The following is a 26,687-nucleotide window of genomic DNA, read 5'->3' on the forward strand; positions in this document are numbered from 1 at the left end:
TCAGCAGTGACCAAATGTGTAAATGGTACTTTCATAATGAAAATTCTGATCTCAATTAAAAATCCTCTATTTTCATTAAGGTCAAATTTTTTGGCTTATTTTCTAAAGTAAGGAAAAATGATAACGGTATATTTAATACCTGTTAACACATAAACTTTGCTGAATGAGAGTGAATGCCATCGTGATCCCACTCATGATCAAGCCATTTAAAATTCATGCCATTCTAAGCATCCACTTTCCCATTTGTAAGTTTGGTGCTTGTAGGAGGGGAACTAACTTTTTCAGACCTCTGAAATCAGAGTAAATGGTTATATTTGCAATGCCTAGTTCTGAACCATGCAAACAAGGGGCTTCCTGTTATTCATTCAGTCTCTTATTGGTAGAAATTGCTTTTGACTTAAAACAAAAATAAGGGCTTTTATCCCATGAAAATCACAGATGTTCTATAACCCAGCATTGCCCACATGGTACTCTGCATGCTAGGAAACTAGAATATGCCACAGGATTCCAGCTGATACAGGATATAATCAATCATTCCACAACCTACCAATTTATTTGGTGTCTACAAGAGTTTCAGACCCACCATGCCAACAGCACAAAGCCACCAGCATCTAGTAAGTCACTCGTGTTGTATTTCTGCAGGGGATCTGGGTTTTTCCCAATGATGTTGGGCCTGAGTTGGATGGTGGTGGTGGAGTTGGAGACTGTGTGTGTAGACAGCCCAAGCCACCTGACTCACAAAGGATAAGACTTCACATCGTACTCCACTTCCAATCGTTCAATGCTCAACAGGCTAATGAGAAAACAGGATAAACCATGCTATTTCTACCTTCCCAGCCCCATTCAAAGGCAAAGCTCTCATAGGTGCTCTTCCTTTTATTTGAGTTCACTTGGGGACAAATTAATTCCAGAGAGGAAAACCCAACAGTGAGGCTGCTGCCAGCTTTCCAGGACCCAGAGTGGAGATATGCGGGCACCTCAGGAAAGCTCACTCCAGGGGAGGCTGGTGGAGAGCTGGGTCTGTGTGCCAGAATCCTTGGGTACTGAAGGAAAAGCCTTGTTTAGACAAATTGCAGCTGTCTCAGAAAATTAATCAATGCTTCCTTGCCCATTGCCCCCTCCATGAAAAACTGGCCATGATGAAATGAGAAAGTTCTAATTCACAAAGCACCTGGCACTCCAGAGGGTAATATCTACAAAGCCACGTGGGCAGCCAGCATACCTCATCAGACATGTAAATAAGCCTCTTTATGCAAAGAAGATGCATTAGAGCACACTTGAGTCAGCCTGCCTGTGCCTGAACCCCAGCCCCAACACTCACCAAGGAAGCTGGTATTTGTAGGAGGGAGATTAAGTACCCGCCTGCCTGTGCCTGAATCCCAGCCCTGCCACTCACTAAGGAATTTGAGTCACTTCCTTAACCTTGCTAAGCCATGGTTTCCTCATCAGGAAAACTGAGATGGTAACTCCACATACCCCACTGGGTTGCTGTGAGGATTAAACAAGTTAATAAAAGTTAAGTGTTGAGCAGCCTCTGGCACATAAACAAGCTCTCAGTAAGGGTCAGCTCCCACTGCCTGCTGTTGCAACTATGCTGGTTGTATGTTTTCAGAGAACAGAGAAAAGTGCAAGCTTTCTGCTTATTTTTGCAAACACTAGCAGAAGTCTGACACCAAAACCTGACAAAGAACACAGAAGAAAGAAAATTACAGATAAATCTTGTTTATGACTATAGATACAAATATACTAAATAAAATCTTAGCAAGTTGAACTCAGCCAGATATTTAAAGAATGATACACAATAGCCAAACAGAAGGTGAAACTTTGGGATATAATTGACCTTTTTATAGGTCAAAAAAGAGAAGATTAAAAACTTAGCACGTCAATATTTTAAGTACTAACAGTTAATGAAAAAGAAAGTTGTAATCTCAGCAACCCAATTGATCAAGAACTTCAGATTTAACTGAACTGGATTGGGCCTCCTTCAGAACAAATAATCTCTCAGAACAAATCCTTACGAAGTAGACTTATATTAGGTTGTATTGCAGAGATGAGAATCCAGACAGGTTCATTTGAAGGAAAAGACTGTGGCCACAAAAAAATTAAAACATATCTAATTGGTCAGATTGGTAATTTGGGAAGTTTCTGCTGTAATAAACCAAAGTTACTGATTAAAAAAGGGGGGGGACCTATCTGTTTTAGGTCTGGTTAGAAGCAGACCCTGAGATGAGAATTCATGAGTAAAGTATGTTCAAATATGTCCCCAGGGAGACCAGTAAGGGAGTAGAGGCAGCAGCGGGATCTCTATTTACCTCAACACCTGGAACTTTCTGGGAGGCAGAGCTCTTTTCCTGTGCATTCCCCAGGGACAGGGTGACCATGTGACCCACCTTTGGGTTTCTGGGTCTCTGGTTTCTAGGTGCTCAGTGAGTGTCAATGGAATTCTCACATCTCTTTTCAGAGGAGAGCTGGGCTGCATTTAGAAAGACTGAGCTTTTATAATGAAGATGCCCTGGCAAGGAGGCACCTTGAGATTACACATTTCCCAACTATGATTGTCAAGAGAGTGATATTCTTAAGAGGAGGGTTAGCAACTCCTTTCCTGCAGCTAACTGTACCGTGAGGTCTCCTGGGCCACTCCCACCCTCTCAAATATAGCCCCACCTCTCCTGCCTGATGGTTTTCTCTGCTCAGCCCCTGAGCAGCCACCTCATTTTTTTTTCCCCCTTTAGAGAAAAGGTTTTTGGTAAAGCTTTAGAGAATTGCATTTTGTCTTTTGAGGGGAGTCACTGCAAACAGAACAGAGCTCTCTATTCAAAGGCCATGGGCTTTGCAAGGTCCTTCTTTAACCCTCCCAGAGGAAAATTGATACCTTGGAGAAGACCTCTCAATGTACAGCTCTAACCACCTTGCCAATAGGCAGGAACCCATCAGAGGCTGCCACTGTCTCACACAGACATTCCCCTTGGATGAAGGCAAATCTTCATCTGCGAGAAGTGCACGCATAGTGGACAAAACACAGGCTCAGTGTCCAGACAAGCTGGGCTCAAATCCCAGCTATGCTATTTCCTGGCTGCATCGTCCTGGGGCTGAGAAATATTTCTGGAGCTCCAGTTTCCTCATTTTTATAACGGCTCATTGTGAGGCTATAGTAGGTGACTGTAATTACCACGACTATCACTCAGCTTCATAGGTAGACCTGTACCCACACCACCCTAAGCCCTTCTAAGTGGCTCAGGCATGTTGGCAGCCGTGGCTACAGCCTGTTTGTAGTTCCTCCAATGCTAAATAACTCACCTTTTTCCCAACCCACCCTGGGCTCTGAGCCACACTCTGATGAACCGTGTACATCTGTTCCTGAGACTCTGAGAGCTCCCTGAAAGCAGAGATGACCTCGCTGTGTCCCCATCTGGAGGCCAAACCTTCCAGATGGCCTGTATGGTTGGAGGCCTGTATTTAATCTCCTTAAATGCTATAGCCCATGAACTGCTGCTCTGTATTCTGTATTTTGTCTTAGTGAGGACCAGAAAGAAGAGTGAGTGAAAAAGAGATATGTGGCGCAGTCGCTGAGGAGCCAGAGGTCATTTTGTCTGTGAGGTGGTCACAGGTTGTCGCAGACCCCACTGGTGTTCCTCCAGATCCACTGCCCTGTGTCTCCAGCTGCTGACACCTGCATTTTTTCACCTGAGGACTTTTCTAGTCATAAAACTGCTCTGGCCCCAGCAAACAGCAGGCGAGAAGTGTCAAGATCTTAATGGCTTCAGGAGCAGCCCTCAATCAACAGCTACTGGGAGCGGGTGAATAAAGGCCCCAGACTCCTCACCACTCAGGCAGAAGAACCCCAAGGAGCTTGGTCTGTGGACCCAGGGTTCCCCAGTGGGAGTAAGCCTGGCTCCCCATGGTTGTGGCTGGCTTGACACCCTGTCCTTTTCTGCTGCTTTCTTTTCTCTGTCTCACTTCCTAATATATCCCCCTACCTTCACCTCCCAAACAAACTACAGGTACTTACACTTCAATTCTTACCTCACGGTTTGCTTCTGGGGATACCTAACCAAGACATGGGTGTTACTTGGGGTTATTTTAAAGAACCCACAGCATAGATGATTTCAAGCCTATAGGATTATAGCTCACACTCCAGCCCTGCCAAGGGCCTGCAGACCTGGGCTACTGCAGAAACCCATGTGGACAAAGGACTGCTCTGGCAGTAGATACTGGCTTCGAATGAGGGGTCCAGGGAGGAATGTGCAGGCATGGCCTTGGCCCACTGTTGTCACCCCTGAAGACACAGACATAGGCTGCTCCTCAGTGATGAGTTTTAGCACCAACAGACTTAACTCACTTTTCAGGCCTGATCCCATACAGCAAGATGTGATCACCAGGTGGGGGAAGCATTTCTCCATTTCTCTGATTCCTGATGGTTTCCCTTTTCAGGGAGATAAGGAATTAGCATATTTCTCCAAACCCCTACATAGTTTACTAGTTTTTAAACACTACTTAAAAATTACTGGTGTAATATAATACAATAATTGAAAGGGTGCTTATAAAGTACAGAGAAAGATAGACATACCCATCTTCTATCCATTTATCTGCCCACCATCCATTAGTTTATCCAACAAATATTGAGATCCTACCACATCCAGGCACTGCTGTAGTTACTAGGTATGAATCAGTGAATAAAAAGTCATTCCAGGCCAGGTGCGGTGGCTCACTCTGTGATCTCCAGCACTTTGGGAGTCCGAGGTGGGTGGATCACTTGAGCTCAAGAGTTCAAGACCAGCCTGGGCAACGTGGCAAAACCCCATCTCTACAGAAAATACAAAAATTAGCCAGGAATGGTGGTGCATGCCTATAGTCCCACCTACTCCGGAGGCTGGGAGGATCACTTGAGCCTGGGAGGTGAAGGTTGCAGCAAGCCAAGATCATGTCACTGCACTCTAGCCTGGGCAACAGAGTGAGACCTTGTCTCAAAAAAAGTCATTGCATATTATATGGAGAAACCTAACCTAATTCCAGTAGGAGGACTAAGACTACCAGCAACAAACAAATAGTATGCCCGGCTAGGTGCAGTGGCTCACGCCTGTCATCCCAGCACTTTGGGAGGCCAAGGAGGGAGGATCACTTGAGGCCAGGAATTCGAGACCAGCCTAGCCAACATGGTGAAAGCCCATCTCTACTAAAAAGACAAAAAATTAGCTGAGCATGGTAACATGCGACTGTAATCCCAGCTACTTGGGAGGCCAAGGCAGGAGAATTGCTTGAACCCAGGAGGCAGAGGTTGCAGTGAGCCAAGATCACAGCACTGCACTCCAGTCTGGGTGACAGAGGGAGACTCTGTTTAAAAAAAAAAAAAAAAACCACACACACACACACACACACACACACACACACAAACAGTATGCCAGATGGTCACAGGTTCTATGGAGAAAAGCAGGATAAAGAGGACACATAGGGTGTTTGGAATAGTAGGATATTTCTAATTAGGTGACATTTAAGCAGAGACAAGAAGGAAATGGGGGAGTGGGCTATGTGCCTATTTAAGGGAAGAGCCAGTGTCAAGGCCCTGAGGCAGGGATAAGCTTAGTGTGTTTCAAGGAACAGAAAGAGGCCACTGTGGCTACAGTGGAGAGGACAAGGGAGAAAGGGATAGGATGCGTGTTCAGAGAGGCAGCAATGGGATCAGATCTTCTAGGGCCTTAGAGATATTATAAAAAACTAAGCTTTACAATGAGATGAGAAGCCACTGGAGACTTCCAAGCAAAGGAGTGTAAGAGGTAAAGGTGGAAGCACGGAAACCAATTACGAAAGAGGCTATTGTGAATCAATAATGAGGCAAAAGACGACGGTGACTTGGACCAGGATGGAAGCAATGGTGATGGTGAGAAGCGGCTGGATTATGAGATACTTTGTAGGATCAGCCAACAGGGTGTTTGAGAAATAGATGTGGGGGTATGAGAGAAAAGGGAGAGCCAAGAAGGATGGAGTTACTGTTTCCTACAAATGGAACAGGCGTCAGGAGGATTAGGAACTCATTTTAGACATCTTAAGTGTGAGAAACCTGTTAGACAGCAAGTGGAGAGGCCTAACAGGCAATTTGGTACCCAAGGCTGCAGTTCAGGAGTGAGTTCTGGGCTGGAGGGGAAAATTTGGGAGTTGTCAGCATGTCCATGATATAAAGTTATGAGACTTGACCAGTTCATCCAGGGAATACGTATACACAGAAGAAAAGGATTCTAAGGACCGCACCCTGGGGCTCTCCAATGTCGAAAGGTTGGCAAAATAGGGAGACCCCAACAAAGGAAGCAGAGAAGGAGTGGCCAGTGAGAAGAATTGGGGTGGGGAGTGTCCCACAGCACAGGAGAAGAAAAGTATCCCCAGAAGAAGGGAGTGCAAAAGACTTGAACAGGGATTTTATAAAATAAGTGTCACAATGGCTGAGGGGCACATGAAAAGGTATTTATTAGCCATATGGGAGATGCAGCTCTAAACCACAAAGAAATACAATTACACACCAGAATGGCTAAAATAAAAATGACTGACAATACTGAGTAGACAAGGATGGGGACCAACTCAAACTCTTTTTTTTTTTTTTTTGAGACGGAGTCTCACTCTGTCGCCCAGGCTGGAGTGCAGTGGTGGCCCCAGGATCTCAGCTCCTGCAAGCTCCGCCTCCCAGGTTTATGCCATTCTCTACCTCAGGCTCCCGAGTAGCTGGGACTATAGGCGCCCACCACCTCGCCCGGCTAGTTTTTTGTATTTTTAGTAGAGATGGGGTTTTCACCCGGGTTAGCCAGGACAGGTCGCCGATCTCCTGACCGTGATCACCATCTCGACCTCCCAAAGATGCTGGGATTACAGGCTTAGTCTGGCGTAGCCGCAAACTCTTACACATTGCTGGTGAGGGTGTAAAAAAAGAAGAACCACTTTGAAAAGCTATTTGGCAGTTTCTAATAAAGCTAAACAGTGACCCTTTGATCTAGCATCTACACTCGCTAGCATTTACTCAATAAACAAAAAAAATACGTACATGAAAACTGGTATAAAAATGTTCTTAGTATCCTTATTCATAAAAGATAAAATCAGAAACAACTTCAATGTTCATCATCAGGATAATGGAGAAAACATATTGTGGCATATTCATATGATGGAATTCCACACAGCAACAAAAAAGAACACACACTGATTATATATACACACACACACGCGCGCGCGTGCGCACACACACACTATGCATTAATCTCAAAACGAGTAGGTTAAGAGAAGCTAGATAAAACAAAGCACATATTAGATGATTCTATTTCATATAAAATTTAAAAACAGGAAAACTAATCTATGTTGATACAGTCTGAATACCCCCTCTGGGAGGGGGAGCAGATATTGCCTGGGAAAACGCATGAGGGAACCTTCTGTACTGTCGGGAATGTTCTGTTTCTTGATGTGGGTGGTGGCTACAGGGGTTTAGATATATCTAAAAATTACTGATCTGTATACTTATGTGTATGCATTTTAATGTATGTAAATTACACCTCAATTTTAAACATGCTGTTAAAGACCTCCCCCAACGCCCACCAAAAAAAGAAGCAGTCATGGTTCCAAGATGGCCAAATAGGAACAGCTTCAGTCTGCAGCTCCCAGCATGATCGAAGCAGAAGATGGCGATTTCTGCATTTCCAACTGAGGTACCTGGTTCATCTCACTGGGACTGGTTGGACAGTGTGTGCAGCCCACGGAAGGCGAGCCGAAGCAGGGCAGGCCATCACCTCACCCAGGAAGCACAAGGGGTCAGGGGATTTCCCTTTCCTAGCCAAGGGAAACCGTGACAGACTGTACCTGGAAAACTGGGACACTCCTGCCCAAATACTGTGCTTTTCCAATGGTCTTAGCAAACGGCACACTAGGAGATTATATCCCATTCCTGACTTGGCGGGTCCCACACCCATGAAGCCTTGCTCAATGCTAGTGCAGCGGTCCGAGATCAACCTGTGAGGCAGCAGCCTGGCAGGGGGGAGAGGCATCCACCATTGCTGAGTCTTGAGTAGGTAAACAAAGCTGCCAGGGAAGCTTGAACTGGGCGGAGCCCACTGCATCCCTGTAAGGCCTGCTACCTCTGTAGACCCCACTTCTGGGGGCAGGACACAGCTGAACAAAAGGCAGCAGAAACTTCTGCAGACTTAAATGTCCCTGTCTGATAGCTCTGAAAAGAGCAGTGGTTCTCCCAGCACAGTGTTTGAGCTCTGAGAACGGACAGACTGCCTCCTCAAGTGGGTCCCTGAACCCTGTGTAGCCTAATGGGGAGACACCTCCCAGTAGGGGCCAACTGACACCTCACACAGGCCGGTGCCCCTCTGGGACAAAGCTTTCACAGGAAGGATCAGGCAGCAGTATTTGCTGTTCTGCAATATTTGCTGTTCTGCAGCCTCTGCTGGTGATACCCAGGCCAACGGGGTCTGGAGTGGACCTCCAGCAAACTCCAACAGACCTGCAGCTGAGGGACCTGACTCTTAGAAGGAAAACTAACAAACAACAAGGAATAGCATCAACATCAACAAAAGGGACATCCACACCAAAACCCCACCTGTAGGTCACCAGCATCAAAGACCAAAGGTAGATAAAACCACAAAGATGGGGAGAAACCAGAGCAGAAAATCTGAAAACTCTAAAAACCAGAGTTCCTCTTCTCCTCCAAAGGATCGCAGCTCCTCACCAGCAACAGAACAAAGCTGGATGGAGAATGACTTTGATGAGCTGACAGAAGTAGGTCTCAGAAGGTCGGCAATAACAAATTCTCCGAGCTAAAGGAGGATGTTCAAACCCATCGCAAGGAAGCTAAAAACCTTGAAAAAAGATTAGACGAATGGCTAACTAGAATAAATAATGTAGAGAAGATTTAAATGACCTGATGGAGCTGAAAACCATGGCACAAGAACTTCGTGATGCATACACAAGCTTCAATAGCTGATTTGATCAAGTAGAAGAAAGGGTATCAGTGATTGAAGATCAAATTAATGAAATAAAGCAAGAGGAGAAGTTTAGAGAAAAAAGACCAAAAAGAAACAAACAAAGCCTGCAAGAAATATGGGAATATGTGAAAAGACCAAACCTACATTTGACTGGTTTACCTGAAAGTGATGGGGAGAATGGAACCAAGCTGGAAAACACTCTTCAGGATATTATCCAGGAGAACTTCCCCAACCTAGCAAGGCAGTCCAACATTCAAATTCAGTTAATACAGAGAACACCACAAAGATACTCCTTGAGAAGAGCAACCCCAAGACACATAACTGTCAGATTCACCAAGGTTGAAATGAAGGAAAAAATGTTAAGGGCAGCCAGAGAGAAAGGTCGGGTTACCCACAAAGGGAAGCCCATCAGACTAACAGCGGATCTCTCGGCAGGAACTCTACAAGCCAGAAGAGAGTGGGGGCCAATATTCAACATTCTTAAGAAAAGAATTCTCAACCCAGAATTTTATATCCAGACAAATTAAGCTTCAAAAGTGAAGGATAAATAAAATCCTTTACAGATAAGCAAATGCTGAGAGATTTTGTCACCACCAGGCCTGCCTTACAAGAGCTCCTGAAGGAAGTGCTAAATATGGAAAGGAAAAACCGGTACCAGCCACTGCAAAAACATGCCAAATTGTAAAGACCATTAATGCTAAGAAGAAACTGCATCAACTAATGGGCAAAATAACCAGCTAACATCATAATGACAGGATCAAATTTATACATAATAACATTAACCTTAAATATAAACGGGCTAAATGCCCCAATTAAAAGACATAGGCTGGCAAATTGGATAAAGAGTCAAGACCCATCAGTGTGCTGTATTCAAAAGACCCATCTCAAGTGCAGAGACACACATAGGCTCAAAATAAAGGGATTGAGGAAGATCTACCAAGCAAATGGAAAACAAAAAAAAGCAGGGATTGTAATCCTAGTCTCTGATAAAACAGACTTTAAACCATCAAAGATCAAAAGAGACAAAGGGATCAATTCAACAAGAAGAACTAACTATCCTAAATATATACGCACCCAATACAGGAGCACCCAGATTCATAAAGCAAGTCCTTAGAGAACTACAAAGAGACTTAGACTCCCACACAATAATAATGAGAGACTTTAACACTCCACTGTCAGTATTAGACAGATCAACGAGACAGAAGGTTAACAAGGCTATCCAGGACTTGAACTAAACTCTGCACCAAGTGGACCTAATAGACATCTACAGAACTCTCCACCCCAAATCAACAGAATATACAGTCTTCTCAGAACCACACTACACTTATTCCAAAACTGACCACATAGTTGGAAGTAAAACACTCCTCAGCAAATGTAAAATAACAGAAATCACAACAAACTGTCTCTCAGACCACAGTGCAATCAAATTAGAACTCAGGATTAAGAAGCTCACTCAAAACTGCACAACTACATGGAAACTGAACAATCTGCTCCTGAATGACTATGGGGTAAATAACGAAATGACGGCAGAAATAAAGACGTTCTTTGAAACCAATGAGAACAAAGACACAACGTACCAGAATCTCTGGGACACATTTAAAGCAGTGTGTAGAGGGAAATTTATTGCACTAAATGCCCACAAGAGAAAGCAGGAAAGATCTAAAATCGACACCCTAACACCACAATTAAAAGAACTAGAGAAGCAAGAGCAAACAAATTCAAAAGCTAGCAGAAGATAAGAAATAACTAAGATCATGGCAGAACTGAAAGAGATAGAGACACAAAAAAACCCTTCAAAAAATCAATGAATCCAGGAGCTGGTTTTTTGAAAAGATCAACAAAATAGATAGACCACTAGCAAGAGTAATAATGAAGAATAGAGAGAAGAATCAAATAGATGCAATAAAAAATGATAAAGGGGATATCACCACCGATCCCACAGAAATACAAACCACCATCAAAGAATACTATAAATACCTCTACGCAAATAAACTAGAAGGTCTAGAAGAAATGGAAAAATTCCTGGACACATACACCCTCCCAATACTAAACCAGGAAGAAGTTGAATCTCTGAATAAACCAATAACAGGCGCTGAAGTTGAGGCAAGAATTAATAGTCTACCAAATAAAAAAGTCCAGGATCAGATGGATTCACGGCCAAATTCTACCAGCGGTACAAAGAGGAGCTGGTAGCATTCCTTCTGAAACTATTCCAATCAATAGAAAAAGATGGAATCCTCCCTAACTCCTTTTATGAGGCCAGCATCATCCTGATACCAAAGCCTAGAAGAGACACAACAACAATAAAAGAGAATTTTAGACCAATATCCCTGATGAACATCAATACGAAAATCCTCAATAAAATACTGGCAAACTGAATCCAGCAGCATATGAAAAATCTTACCAACTATGATCAAGTGGGCTTCATTCCTGGGATGCAAGGATGGTTCAATATATGCAAATCAATAAACATAATCCATCACATAAACATAACCAATGACAAAAAACACGTGATTATCTCAATAGATGCAGAAAAGGCCTTCGACAAAATTTAACAGCCCTTCATGCTAAAAACTCTCAATAAACTAGGTACTGACGGAACAAATCTCAAAATAATAAGACTTATTTATGACAAACCCACAGCCAATATCATACTGAATGGACAAAAACTGGAAGCATTCCCTTTGGAAACTGGCACAAGACAGGGATGCCCTCTCTCACCACTCCTATTCAACATAGTGTTGGAAGTTCTGGCTAGGGCAATCAGGCAAGAGAAAAAAATAAAGGGTATTCAATTAGGAAAAGAAGAAGTCAAATTGTCCCTGTTTGCAGATGACATGATTGTATATTTAGAAAACCCCATTGTCTCAGCCCAAAATTTCCTTAAGCTGATGAGCAACTTCAGTAAAGTCTCAGGATACAAAATCAATGTGCAAAAATCACAAGCATTCCTATACACCAATAACAGACAAATAGAGAGCCAAATCATGAGTGAATTCCCATTCACAATTGCTACAGAGAGAATAAAATACCTAGGAATCCAACTTATAAGGGATGTGAAGGAACTCCTCAAGAAGAACTACAAACCACTGTTCAACAAAATAAAAGAGGACACAAACAAATGGAAGAACATTCTATGCTCATGGATAGGAAAAACCAATATTGTGAAAATGGCCATCCTGCCCAAGGTAATTTGTAGATTCAATGCCATCCCCATCAAGCTACCAATGACTTTCTTCACAGAATTGGAAAAAACTACTTTAAAGTTCATATGGAACCACAAAAGAGCATGCATTGCCAAGACAATCCTAAGCAAAAAGAACAAAACTGGAGGCATTACGCTTCCTGACTTCAAACTATACTACAAGGCTATAGTAACCAAAACAGCATGGTACCGGTACCAAACACAGAGACAGACCACTGGAACAGAACAGAGGCCTCAGAAATAACACCACACATCTACAACCATCTGATCTCTGACAAACCTGACAAAAACAAGCAATGGGGAAAGGATTCTCTATTTAATAAATGGTGCTGGGAAAACTGGCTACCATATGTAGAAAGCTAAAACTGGATCCCTTCCTTACACCTTATACAAAAATTAATTCAAGGTGGATTAAAGACTTAAATGTTAGACCTAAAACCATAAAAATCCCAGAAGAAAACCTATGCAATATCATTCAGGACATAGGCATGGGCAAGGACTTCATGAGTAAAACACCAAAAGCAATGGCAACAAAAGCCAAAATAGACAAATGGCATCTAATTAAGCTAAAGAGCTTCTGCACAGCAAAAGAAACTACCATCAGAGTGAACAGGCAACCTACAGAATGGGAGAAAATTTTGCAATCTACCCATCTGACAAAGGGCTAATATCCAGAATCTACAAAGAACTTAAACAAATGTACAAGAAAAAAACAACACCATCCAAAAGTGGGCAAAGGATAGGAACAGATACTTCTCAAAAGAAGGCATGTATGCAGCCAACAGACACATGAAAAAATGCTCATCGTCACTGGCCATCAGAGAAATGCAAATCAAAACCACAATGAGATACCATCTCACACCAGTTAGAATGGCAATCATTAAAAAGTCTGGAAACAACAGATGCTGGAGAGGATGTGGAGAAGTACGAACACTTTTATACTGTTAGTGGGAGTGTAAATTAGTTCAACCATTGTGGAAGACAGTGTGGCGATTCCTCAAGGATCTAGAATTAGAAATACCATTTGACCCAGCGATCCCATTACTGGGTATATACCCAAAGGATTATAAATCATGCTACTATAAAGACACATGAACACATATATTTATTGTGGCACTCTTCACAATAGCAAAAACTTGGAACCAACCCAAATGTCCATCAATAATAGACTGGATTAAGAAAATGTAGCACATATACACCATGGAATACTATGCAGTCATAACAAAGGACGAGTTCATGTCCTTTGCAGGGACATGGATGAAGCTGGAAACCATCATTCTGAGCAAGCTATCACAACGACAGAAAACCAAACACTGCATGTTCTCACTCATAGTTGGAAATTGAACAATGAGAACACTTGGACACAGGGCGAGGAACATCACACATGGTGGCCTGTCATGGGGTGGGGGGCAGGGGGAAGGATAGCATTAGGAGAAATATCTAATGTAAATGAGGAGTTAATGGGTGCAGCAAACCAACATGGCACATATATACCTATGTAACAAACCTGCACGTTGTGCACATGTACCCTAGAACTTAAAGTATAATAATAATAATAATGATAAAAGTAGTAGTTATTTGTGCTAATAGATGCTGATGGGTCCAGAAAGAAGACTGAAAAATGACTACTGGATTTAGCCATGTGTAGGTCATGACTGTCCTGTATATTACCTGTTGGTAACACAGCAAGTCCGAGTACAATCGACTCTCTAGCCACTCTCTGGCCCAGGGAACCTTTTCTCCTTTTCTTTAGTTGTATACAGACATGTTCTCTTTGTTTCAGTCTTAGGCCATGGCAGCCTCTGAGTGACTTTCTCATCTCTAGGAAGGGACCTCCCTGATCGTTTTAATCTGAGATTTTCCTCTGAGGCCCTGGATATCTTGCCCTGGTTCCAATTTTTCATTTTCATACAAATACCCAACTATCTTCTTAAAATGCGTATCCTGATCCCGCAAGGCTGGGGCCTGAGATTCGGCATTTCTAACACACTCCCAGGTGATGTCGCACTGCTGGTTCATGGACCGCATTTGAGTAGCAAGGCTATAAATGACATGATTACACTTCCAAATAACACAAAAAGACTACGAAAACACAACAGGGAATGCCTCAAGAATAAACAGAATTGTGCTGTGGCTACCACATTAACAGAAATACCATGTTTAGACTTGGGACAATAATAACTAAGCTGGGCTGGTTGAATTGCAGTTCAGACCTGGGTTCTATTTTAAAAAGGAAGATGCCAAACTAGAGACAGCACAGGGAGTGATAAACAGAACAGTGAAGAAGGGCCTGGAAATGATATACACCAAATGGTCTGAAGGACAGGGGTTCTGAAACTTGGTCTTTATTGCATGGATTGACCTAGTTTGGAGCTGTGTCCTTCTGTTGAAGGACAGAAATCCAAATACATTGACAACATCGTTGAAATGGCTTCATTTTTGTGAAAATAAGAAATACATGTCAGTGAAGATAGATAAGGTGGACAGATAAAGATCATCGTATAATTGATCAGGGTCTGACACATACTGAAGGGAGTGGACTCACTGGGCAGTCCTTCCCCAGTTCTGCTACGAATCTCAGGGATACATACTCACAAACTACCTCTCTCAGGTCTCTGCCCTGCTGACTCTGCTGGTGCTTCCCAATGGCCACTCTTCCCTTCCTCCCAATAAACACAACTCTGATTCTGTCTAGAGTGGCAATGTGTCCTGCTGAGAAAATTCATTTGCCACCCCGCCTTGTGGCATGGTGCTGGCCAATGAGATGTATGTGGAAAATGTCAAGTGGAGCTTTAGGAAAGCTCTTTAAAAGGGGGCAGACCTTTTGCCCTTTGTCCTTCTCCTCCTTCTTGCTTGGAATGCAGCTGTAGTGTTGGAAGCGGAAACCAAAAAGCAGCATCAGGGAAAGCCCAGGCTTGGAGTATGGAGATGAAACCCCCTATGAAGACAGGCTGAGAGGAAAGACAGAAGGAATGGGGTTCCTGTGGGCACCACACAGGTGCATACTAGCCCTGAAATGCCCATTTCTCAATTTATTATTACCAAAGAAAAATAAAAGTTTCACGAGGATCAGCTGCTAAAAAAGGTGGCTTTTCTGTTACATGCAGCCTGACATATTCCTAACAGACTTGCTTGGGAGAGCAGCATAGCCTCACTAGTTATGCTCAGGTACCTGAGTTAGGACAACGCCAGAGGCCACCACACATCACAGGCAGAGCATGGGGGCAATGGAAGCCCAGACTGTCTGTAAGCCTGGACTCAAAAGGATGAAATGACAGCCCTGGCAAGCTGGATGGTGATGGCCTGTAGCCGTACATTCACATTCTCTGTTAAATTCCACAGGCATCTGTACATGTCAATTCCCCAGTTCAGATGCTGGTAGAAACATCACATGTGCAACTGACACAGAATATCATACAAACACCTCAAGAGTTCAAAGACTTTTGTCAATATGCTTGTAATATATCCTTCAGAACAAGAAGGAAACCAGTTGAAGGTAAACCGACCATAGCAAACAATTTCAATGCCCCACCCGATGTTCCTTGGACTCCCTTTATATGCACACTGTGGCTTCAGTCTTCACTTGCCTCCAAGAGCCAGAACCATGGGTCTTCTTCTGCCCTTAAGCTACTGGAGCCCCACTGTCTACACTTCACCCCTGGGTGGAAAGTACCTGGGACCACTTTCCACCACTTATTCCTCCCTAAGTGGCCCTTCACCAATGACTGGTGTTTATGGGAGAACAAAACCCAGCTTCCTAAGCTGGAGATGGGACAGTACCTTGGTGTAACTCACACTTCTGATCCCTCTTGCAGGATCAGGCTGAGGCCACGCTCTGAGGGACTCTGCCTGAGTTTCTGTCCTGCCCTGTCCTGCGTCTCTCCACTCCCTACCTGTCTTCCCCCTGGAAACACAACCTTTATGAACCACTTGCATGTGAGCCCTTCTCTCAGGATCTGCTTAGGGAAACCCAGACTAGGTCACCGAAGTTGTCAAGTTTTAAAATTTTATCTTATTCGCCTTAGCTTAGTAGTCTTTCATGGCTTTCTTTTCAAGAGATGCTGTGCTGCTTTAGGAAGAAGATTTAAAATCCAAGACTCCCCCCTTTCCCCTTAAAAGAGGAAATTATTAAATTGCTGTTTTGCAGTTAGTTAGAAAAAAAAAATCCAGAGGTTTAACACATGTTTTCTAAATTCCCCCCACAGATTCACTCAAGTCTTGCGGCTCTGGGAAACGTCCTTCTTAATTGATCCTTGTCGTAGCTACAGCTCTGTTGACATTTCTAAAGCAAAACATAGCCTTCCTTCCAAACGCAGTGAATACACAAATGAAGCTTTTCATATATGTGAAAGCTGAGCCCCGCCGTGGAACACTGAAGCCGCCTTGTGATTTGAAATGGACATCTGCGTTTCTCCACCACTTCCTCACTGCTGACTGCCTCAGGAAGCGCCCAGCCTTTCTCCCAGGCAGTTTCACTCAAGGCTGGGCTCTCCCTGATGCAAGGGCCACAGGTAATCCAGGTGAGAAAATACAAACAGGCTGGGGGTGCCTGCTCCCCACCACCTTCTCTTGTCCTCTCAAGGAGGAAGGGAAAGGCCTGCAGAAGCAACTGAGAAACACTGAAAGGTCTCTGAGGAATGCCAAGTTTTCTTCTGATAAGCGGATGGGGAAGACCAACAAAGTGAGGTAAAGAGCTTGCTGTTGTGTTGGAGCCTCAAGTGGGCTTCGAGCCAGGTGAGGCTTTTCTACCTGGTGTTAATGCAGGAAGTTCAAGGTAAAGTCACCAGGGGGCCTGGGGCACTGGATTAAAGACAGGAAGGGGGCGGAAAAGACTTACTATTTTCTAAGTATTGGCATCCACCCTCAGGGCTCTCTTACCAGGGCAAGCAGCGAGTTCATTCATCATCTTAATGGCCGGGCCAAGATGACTATAAACATCTAAGGGTTGCATTTTACTTGAGGCTACTATTAACTTGACAGGAGACAGCAGAGAAAGCAGAACACAATGAAAATCAGTCCCTGCCCTGAATGAAAGCCGCAGAGCGAAGGAAGGCTGTTTGTAATCTGTCCCAGCACAGAGGGATGAGGCTCACTTCTGCCTAAGAACCATTCTGTTGCTTAATGCTTGGTTTCCTGGCTCTGCTAACACAATTTGCTTTGTTTGCCTGCACAGATGCAGTTTCTGCATGGAACCTTCTGTCTAAAAACAGGCCAAAGCACTCCCTCAAATAAAGTATACAAACACATAAGTGTTTAAGTCCTTCCTGCTCTATCCAGATTAGTAAGTGGATCTGTTTTATCACCTGGCGCCATCTTGAGCTGTTTGCCTTGAAAGTGAAGAGAGAACCATTCCAGAAAGAAAGGGACCGCCCTTTCTGTGGTAAAGGTAGACACAAACTGAAGAATCACTTGATAAGAAAAACAAACTTACAAGCCTTTGATGCCTCTTGTCATAAAGAATAAGCCACTGAAAGCCTTGAAAGTTGACTTGGTGCTTTACTGCTCCAAAGCCCAACTTGGAAGACCAGTTTAACTTGGAACTCAAATTATACTCCTTAGAAACAGCAAAAATGAGCTTCCCTTAGAACATCATCACCCCTCCCACAATACGCTGTCATGGAGGAAATAAGGACCTAGGGCCTATCCATCTATCTCAGTCTCTCAAGGAGATCAGAAGACGATGCAACGTTTTATTAGCCAAATTCAGTGATTTATGGCCAACCGATGCCAGGCACGAAGCACATTCCTCATGAGCTTACAGTACTCTGTGCGCTAGAGCATGATCAGGAGCAGAGGATCTGGGTTCTCCCCGCTGAGTTCACAAACATCCCCCTTCCTCACTTTTCTTTCTTCCAGTGGTCCCAACACTGAGTCTCTGACCTTCCTGGCCTGTCAGTGCTATTTCTTTGTTCCTTCTCTAAGATGTCTCCAGCCTCTGTTCTTCCTTCTCTGTTCTCTCAGTCCAGACTTCTCTCAAATCCCATAAATGGCTCATCACTGGCTACCTGATAAAAAGTCTGAATCCCATACCACATTCCTCCAGCCCTTTGGGCCAGATGCCTCCCTGCCCAGTCTGAAAGACTCAGGATCTAGTCCCCTGCCTTTGTTTTTGGAGGGCATTATTCTTCTCATTATCTAAACTTCGCTATTATGTATGACATGCATCACATATTTGAACAATTATATATCTTGGGTTTTAAAAAGTCAATATCCCTAAGCCAAAAACTCCAATACTTAAGCAAATGGTAAGTAAATGGAAAAAAAGTCAACAAGCATTATTTTTTAAAAATCAGGAGTCACAAAAGCCAACACAGACATTTATTGAACTGACCTCTATTTATTGCTTCACATTAAATTTCATGTAATTTTATTTTAAGTACAAGCAACTCATTAAATTAAAAAATGTTCAGTTTAACACTGTCTCTATTTTTACAGTATGTAGACAGACAGACACACACACACACACTCTCTCAGTCCTTCATTAAGACAATGACTGATAATTTTTGTCTTAAAAGGAAGAGTTATCACCCCCTGATATACATTCTATGTTCTATATTCTTGCCTTATTTTCCTCTTCCCCCTCAGCATTATTTAATCTTGGTCTGAAGTAGGTGATCAGTATATCCCTTCTGAGTAAATGAATGAGCTATAAAGTATAAGCTCATGTGTGGCAGAGTTGGGGCTACCATGGTAGGTACCCATCATGTACAAGTGAGACTGTACATGATGGTGTAGGACTCATTTAATCCTTGGCACAATCCCACTTTAAAGAGAAAGAAACTGAGGCACAGAGAGAAGACCCCTGACCCAAGGCCACACTGGCCATCAGAAACAGAGTTGGAATCTCAACTCTGTATCTGCTGGTCACCAAAGCTACACTTTCCCTCTATTTCACACTAATTGCCTGTCATTTTACTTCTAGCAGCTTCTAAAATTCGAACTCCAGCTTAGTTGCTTCTTGCAATCACCGTGAAGCACAAATATTCCAGCCAGCAAATAGTTTTCAAAGCATCACGAGTTCTAAAAACTCCATGGACACTACGTTCTGGTTGACCCTCTCCACTCCTCTCCTTGAAGCTGGACACTTGAAGCCCCAAACTCTCATCTCTTTGACTAGTTTATCTGTTGCCAAGGGGAGAACATGAAAACACAGTAAGACTGCAGACAGACTAAGTTCCACCAGAAACGCAGATCCGGACTAGAACATACGGAAAACAGCCAGGCTGGAGGTCACAGGCTGGTGGCCTACAGGCTAGATGCAGTCACTGGACATGTTTTGTTTGGTTCATATGATGTTCAGAAAACATTTTAATTAGCTGCCAAAGTCATAAGATCTCTGGGTTATATTAGAAAATAGAGTGCTAGGCCTCACTCCCACCTGGCAACCACTGAATGCTGCTGGGAGCCTGATGCCCTGTGGGTGCAGCTGGAACCCTCCATCTTCCCACTGTCTTCACTGCTTCCTCCTGCCCCACCCTGGTCCTCTTCATCCACATACCACACCTGCCTCACCCCACTTCTGCACACTGTGAGGTGTATGCTACTAGATCTTGTATGAGAACCTCAGCGAGGCTCTATCAGACCAACCTACAACTTATAAGAGCCTAGAAAGTGAGGTGCTAAGGTTAGAGATACTTCTAATCCTATGGGCCTCTCTGGAAGAGGCTGGTGAGCCCTGACCACATGACTTGCACACTCAGGATGCTCCAGCCCACTTCCAACTGCCAGGGGCTATATTACGGCATCTCTGCACCCAAAAGCATTTTTCCAAAACCATGTAGGTCTCTCCTGCCATGCCTATGGGAGGGCAGGAGTACTGGAGAATATAAATAGCCCCAGAAGACCTCATTTCTTGACTCTTGGGGAAAGGAGTATAAATCCCCCAGCTCCCTTACTCTTCCTAGAGTTGCCCTGCAGGAATAAGCTCCATTGCCCACTGCAGTAGTTGGTTTAACAGCTCACTTTTCATTCACTGCCTCCTGCCTGTATCATTTCACCTCCCTACCATTGTTTCACCTCCCTACTATATCACTTCAACCCCCTACCATTGTTTCTTGCATCTCCCAAATAAAGAAATTTCCCTGAATTCCTTGGCATCTGAGAGACCCCAACCAAGACAGCGTATCACATTGTGTAGAAGAGTCAGGCCAGGGTGACTGCCCCACTTGTTCTCCCTTCTCTCCTAGCATGGCCTCCTCTGTCACTCTGTGGCAAGCTGCTGCATCCTCTTTGTACCCAAAAGTCAGCTGGGAGCCCTCATGCACCTGGCTTGAAGCTTATCCTTTCATGTCCATGTCTGTTTCCATGCATGCCATACAGTCAATATCATGAAGATGTACACATAACCCCAGCCCCTTCTTTGAGTTTTTCTCCCTGCCTACCCCTGGTCACATGAGGCATTCATGAGTGCAGAAATCCAGAATGGGCTAAAAACAAAACAGACTGAGGTGGGAGGGGAGATTTCTTAGAACCAATGAGTGGTGAAATCCTGACAGGCTTGTAAGAGCAGGCAAAAATGTTCTGACATCTCCCTGCCACCAGAAATGTTACTGGTCCTTTGTTCAACATGGGCAGCCTCTTTCCATCCTACTGGGTTCTCTCCTCCCCCTCCTCCTTTACTCTGTTCTGCCCTCTCATCCCTGCTCCAACCTAGGTCCCTCCTTCACCAGCCAAATAAACTGACCCATTCCACCCACCCTAGCTCTGCAATGTAGGAATCAGCTGACACCAGATCCTTTGGAGGCTCATCCACGTACCTTAAGCACTCGTCCAAGGATTCTGTCCAACAGGGCACTAGCTACTGTGGTAATGACTTGCTTTACCTTGTCATGTCTATGCTTCAAACAACTTTTAAGTACCTCTGTAAAGCAGCTGGCACCTTGTGCTTTAATTGCTTACTGACATGCCTTTGGCCCCATTAGGCTGTGAGCTCCCTGGGGGCAGGGACTAGATCTTTGTGTCTCCTTGTGGCTGGAACAGTCCCTGGCATTTAGCAGGTATTCAATAACTGCTGTCCAAACAAATCCATGGCTGTTCGACAAAGGCAAGAAGAGCCAAATCCCTTTGTGCCAAATGGCTCCACAGCAAGAAATTAAAACAAGGCTTTACCTTGACTCCAGGGCCACAGAGCTATATATCTCCAGGGACATCACTCACATTATATTCTGTGGAGGTATCGTTTATACGGAACCCAGTGTGAATGGTGACCCTGGTGTGATGCAGTGGTGATCTATTCTTCCTTATGCTCCTTTTTAACCATGCACCCCTCCCCTGCCCCGGGGCTCCCTCTCACTGCTCCCACAGGGCACCCCAGGAATCTCACTCTGTAGTGAGGCTTTGCTGGTTCCTTACCCAGCAGGCAACACGGTGCACTGGGCCTGCCCTGAGGAAACCCAGTTGCCGATCATTATACCCTGAGCTCTGGCTGGACAGCGCAAGCCAGCCAGCAGAGTAGCCACCAACAAATTAAGCCCTCTTTTATAATGTGTTTTCAAGTTAGCTTTATTTAGGAGAGAAAAAAGCCAGCAGATGGTCATCCATGTGTATCCTATGTTTTTATAAGCAGCGTTCCCTCAAAGGAAAAAATAATCCAGAATAAACCTATGAAAGTAGCCTTGCCTTAGAAGAAGACAGAAAAATCCATTGCAGGGGATATTTTGTATTCAGTCTTAGAAGCTAATATATAACTAATTGACTGTGTGATGACAGAGAAGACAGGTAACCTTGGAGGCCTGGGCCTTAAGTCTCTGTAACTTTGGACAAAACGAATTACCATCCATCTACCTACCCACCCACCCATCCACCCAGCCAGGCATCCACTCACACACCCGTCCACCCAGCCAGCCATCCACTCACCCATCCACTCATCCACCCAGCCATCCATCCACTCACACACCCATCCACCCAGCCAGTCATCCACTCACCTGTTCATCCACCCACATACCCACTCATCCACCCAACCAGCCATCCCCAGTCACCTATCCACATAACTATCCACCCACTCACCCACCCAGTCACCCAGCCAGTCATCTACCTACCTACCTACTTATCTATCCACTCAGCCATCCACCCAGTCATCCATCCATCCATCCATCTATCTATTCTGTGGACAGATCCTGTGCAGCCAGGTGGGGAGCCTGCACCCGGGGTCCCTGAGCTGAGATTTAAGGACAGAGTAGTTCGTTAAACAAAAATGGGGTGGGGGTGATTCCTGGGTAAAGGCAGCTTTGGTATTACGTGGCGACTGATTCAAGTGAGTATGTGGGGGCACGGTGAGCCAGGAGTCTGAGGAGAAAGGAAAGCAGGCAGGGCCAGGCTCAGGAGCTGAGGAGTCTGAACTCCTTCCTGAAGAAAGTGAAGCAGAGCAGTCACAAAGTCAGCTTTCTTCTCAAATTGTTATTGGTATAACTGAGATTATAGGATTATTTTTTATTTTTATTATTCTTTTAAATTATGCATTTACCATGGCAATACTTTTTTTTTTTTACATTTGCTTGCTATCATAAATATTTATAAAAATTGTTTTGCTTCATTCTATGCTTATTTGACTGTGGCACACTTTTTATTCAACTACTTTTGTATTCTTGAGTAGTTTATCTGTAAATAACTACTTTTCAGGAAGCTCTCATGGTTACTATAGCAGATGCGGCCAGCACCTCGTTCATATTCCCCAGAACCAGCCAGAGTCCTGGTCACCTGAAGCCACGCCCCTCCAGGTCAAAGGCTTCCCGCATCTTTCTGCCCGAGTTGAGTTGCTTCCCGGCCCCAGGGAGTGTGGGCCTACTTAGAGAAGGCTGGAAGTGCCAGAGAGTTCACACACAGTGAGCGGTTCTCCATGATTAATGACAGGAGCAGTGGGATCAGTCCTCCAGCAGCTTCCTCATCCTGGAGGGGAATGGATCTGAGGTTTGTTACACACAGTCTCTCGGAGGGTCTGAGGAAGACAAGCCCAAGGTGCCACAGCAGTAACCCGCTTATAAACGCACACCTTCCTGTCTTTCCTCTTTCCTGTCCAAACTCACCACTGAGATCTCCCACCCCCAAATAAACTATCTGTACCTATATCATTGTATCAGTGTATGCTTTTGGGGAAATCCAAACTAGAAGAAGTAATAACCTAGGAATTCTCATATATCTGAGTATATCTTTATTTTGACTTCACAATGGAGGGCAAGTTGGCTGCGTGTCGAATTTAAAATTCACGATGGAATATACTGTTCTAACTTTGGACATTAATGTTACAGAAAAGTCTGTAGAAACTGGTTTCTTTGTTTTCTGCTGTTAATAGTATCATTTTCATATCCTTAAAATTAAAAATTTCATGAAGCTATTTGTAGGCATTAAAATGTTTTAAATATTTTAGCCGGGTGTCTGCTGCACCCGTTTTAGGAAATGGAGATCCTCCTTTGCTGTCTAAGGAATGGCTTCTGTTCCAATTATTCTGGAACCATTTTCTCTTTGCTGTTTTCCAGTTTCCACCTTCCACAATATAGTCCTCACTGTCATCCTTTTTTATTGCTTCGTTCTTTTTCTTCAAATTCTCAGAGCTTCTCAAAAACACCTCTACATCATTAAATCAATTTTCTGTTCTGCTGATTCTGCTCTTTCCTGAGTATAACATATTTTAATTCTGCCGCTGATTTCCTGGTTTCATTGTAACATTTCTTTATCCCATCCATAACATGTATTTTTTCTTGCCTCCCAGTTCATTCCATTTTCTTACAGTCTATTGTTCTACTATCTGATCTTTCACTGTGTTCATTTTTTTTGACTTTCATCAAGAACAAAAGTAGATGCTCTGTAAAATTTACTTTTGTTTTCTATTAATAATCTTTTTAAAACTTATGCTTTCCCTCTGTATCTTAGTCATGCTTTTCTTAGTTTACCCATTAGAATCTTTTCGCAGGCCCATGTTGGTCCTGTTAGGCCTGTGGGTTATTAAGCAGGTTTGGTGGGCTCTCCTGGTGCCCCTAACTAGCCACTGGGTACTGTCAGAATCCTGCTCGAGGCTGGGTGATGCCATTTACATCCCCTGTTTATCAACCTTGCAGCATGGCTGGAGTCCTGGAAGGGTGGTTTCTGTTTCTTTTCCCTTCCTTTTCCTGCCACCCTGAGGGTCATCTTGCCCATCTGCTTTTCTGGCTGGCCCTGCCTCCACAGCAGCTACAAGACATCTCTGTGCTCCATCATCATTCTGGAGCTAACATTCAACACATCCCGAAGAGCCCGATACCCTGTCAAGTTTCTGTCAAACTGAAACCTAGGGTTCCTTGTGACAAAGATTTTTCAAAGGTTGCTGGAATTCAACGGCAAAGAGATCAAAATGATGTGCTCCCATATTTCCCATGGCCAGCTACAGTGGCCAATGGCTTGTACCTGTGGCCTTCTCAGGCATGTTGTCTTTGACCTCCTAGAGCCTCCTTGTCCAGTATGCTTGGGAGGCCACTCACCACCCCTGCGTCCCCCCAGTGGCCAGTGACGATACAGGGGTAGAAAATGATGCTATCCCCAGCAGCTTCAAGGGGGGACAATTCTGCAGAGTGATTTATGCTCCAGGGCTTCCCCACTTCTTCCCAGCTCATAAATCAGACCAAGGCTAGCTTTGACCCAACAGCACACCCCTCCCAGCCCTTCCCCTGCCCGCCCCTGATCCCTCGCCCCTCTTCTCCTGAGAGTGCTCCTCCAATAAATCACACACATTGGGCCTCATGCAGTGAAGAAGGGATGGGACAAGAGTGCAAAAAGTCCCTGGTGTATAGTAGGTGGTCAAAATTGTGACTTCACATCCTCTGAAAAGTTACAGAGCTAAGGATATGACCATTTACTGGTACTAATCTCTGTAAAAGACATTCATCACAATTTTACTTAACATAAAAACTGGGAATAATCCAAATACAGAATAAGAGGAATTTTTCAGGTAAATCCATAGTATAACCATATGGTAGAATATTATGCAATCTCCAAGTTAAAAAGAAAAACATGGTAAAGGGTGAGCAAAGCAAGATACAGAGGGCTACTGAGTTTATAAAATAGTAAGACTAAGTCCTATATACTGACAGAGTGGGGTCAGCTTTGAACTTTCTAGCAGCCAATAAAGAGAATGAAGCCTAGTCAGTCACAAGGTAAAAACAAGCCAAAATGCTCAGGCAAAGCACAGCTATTTCTAAGTCTGACGCTGGAAAGAAATTCCTTGCATGGGTCCTGAGTGAGAGAAATCTGTGTAATGTAATGACCCAGTCGCCAACTACATCTTTTCAGTTACCATAGAGACGAGTTCCACAGGTCAAATCCCCAAGGAAGCCCCTCTCCCCGACCTACCATCCCACCCTGCACAGGGAGATGGCATCACAGCACATGTGATTCTGTAAAAGATACTCTGTGTGTGGCCAGCGATACTTGAACCTTACAGACACTTGGTTCTCTCTTGACTGGGCTTAATCCACGGGTAATTTTTAGGGTATAGAAAGTGGATGGAAAGCACATCCCTCCTGCAGTCCTTGATTGCTTTTGTGGCCTCCCTCAAACCTTGAGCTCCTGAAAGCTACGAAGCAGCAGGGAATCTGAGATGACTTCTTGGAAAGTTTTGGAGTGCCTCCACTCTTGGTAGCTCTGAGCATTTCAGCTGTCCCCTAAGCTGGGCAGGCTTGGCACAATCCTGTCAACACTATTGAGCCCACAGAATATGTGTCTGAACAAATGCCATTGACCTGCTCAATGTATGCCCAGTGCTCATCAGTGGGCAGAGTGAAGGTTTTCCGCAGAAAGTGACTGTGGTTCCATTTTAACATAAAGAACAAGGCACCCCTGTTCAAGGCTGTAAATATTAAAAAGCTGCAAGCAGTCCCAGCTGAACAGCTATCAACAGTTAGAGCAACGCTGGGTAGAACGGTGTCGACTTTTGTCTACTTGTTCCCCCTTGTTGTCTACAGGGAAGCCTGTTCCACTTCCTCTGAGAGGTAGTACACTCGGGGTGATTACGGGTAGGGGAGAATACCAGCACTGCACCTTTGAGTCACACTATATAAACTTCACTTCAAATTAATTCACTCTAAAAAAACTCACTCAATTTGTGGAAATAATTTAACTACCTCAATTCATTCAAATATGTTAGGAAGGCCGGGGCAGTGGGTCACACCTGTAATCCCAGCACTTCAGGAGGCTGAGGCAGGCGGATCACTTAAGGTCAGGATTTCGAGAACAGCCTGGACAACATGGCAAAACCCTGTCTCTACCAAAAAATAAAAAAATTAGCCAGGCGCACACCTGTAGTCCCAGCTAATTGGGAGGCTGAGGTGGGAGGATCACTTGAACTCAGGAGGTGGAGGTTGCAGTGAGCCGAGATTGTGGCACTGCACTCCAGCCTGGGTGACAGAGCGAGACTTATCTCCAAAAAAAAAAAATAATAATAAATAGTTCAAAACACAGGCCAAAGCAGTGACCCTCTAGTAGAAACATCAAGTACATCATATATAATACCTAGCACAACAAGCAGTGATCTACCCTTACTTTCACAACTACTGACCTAA

General features: G+C 44.2%; 1 protein-coding gene across 1 annotated transcript in view; it reads right to left on the reverse strand.

Moving 5' to 3' along the window:
* The window catches only part of ITGA9 (integrin subunit alpha 9), a 390,243-nt gene that overhangs the window by 123,516 nt on the left and 240,040 nt on the right, over positions 1–26,687 (reverse strand). The window lies entirely within an intron of this gene.

This window comes from Papio anubis, chromosome 2 (assembly GCF_008728515.1).
Source record: "Papio anubis isolate 15944 chromosome 2, Panubis1.0, whole genome shotgun sequence".
Classification (NCBI taxonomy): domain Eukaryota; kingdom Metazoa; phylum Chordata; class Mammalia; order Primates; family Cercopithecidae; genus Papio; species Papio anubis.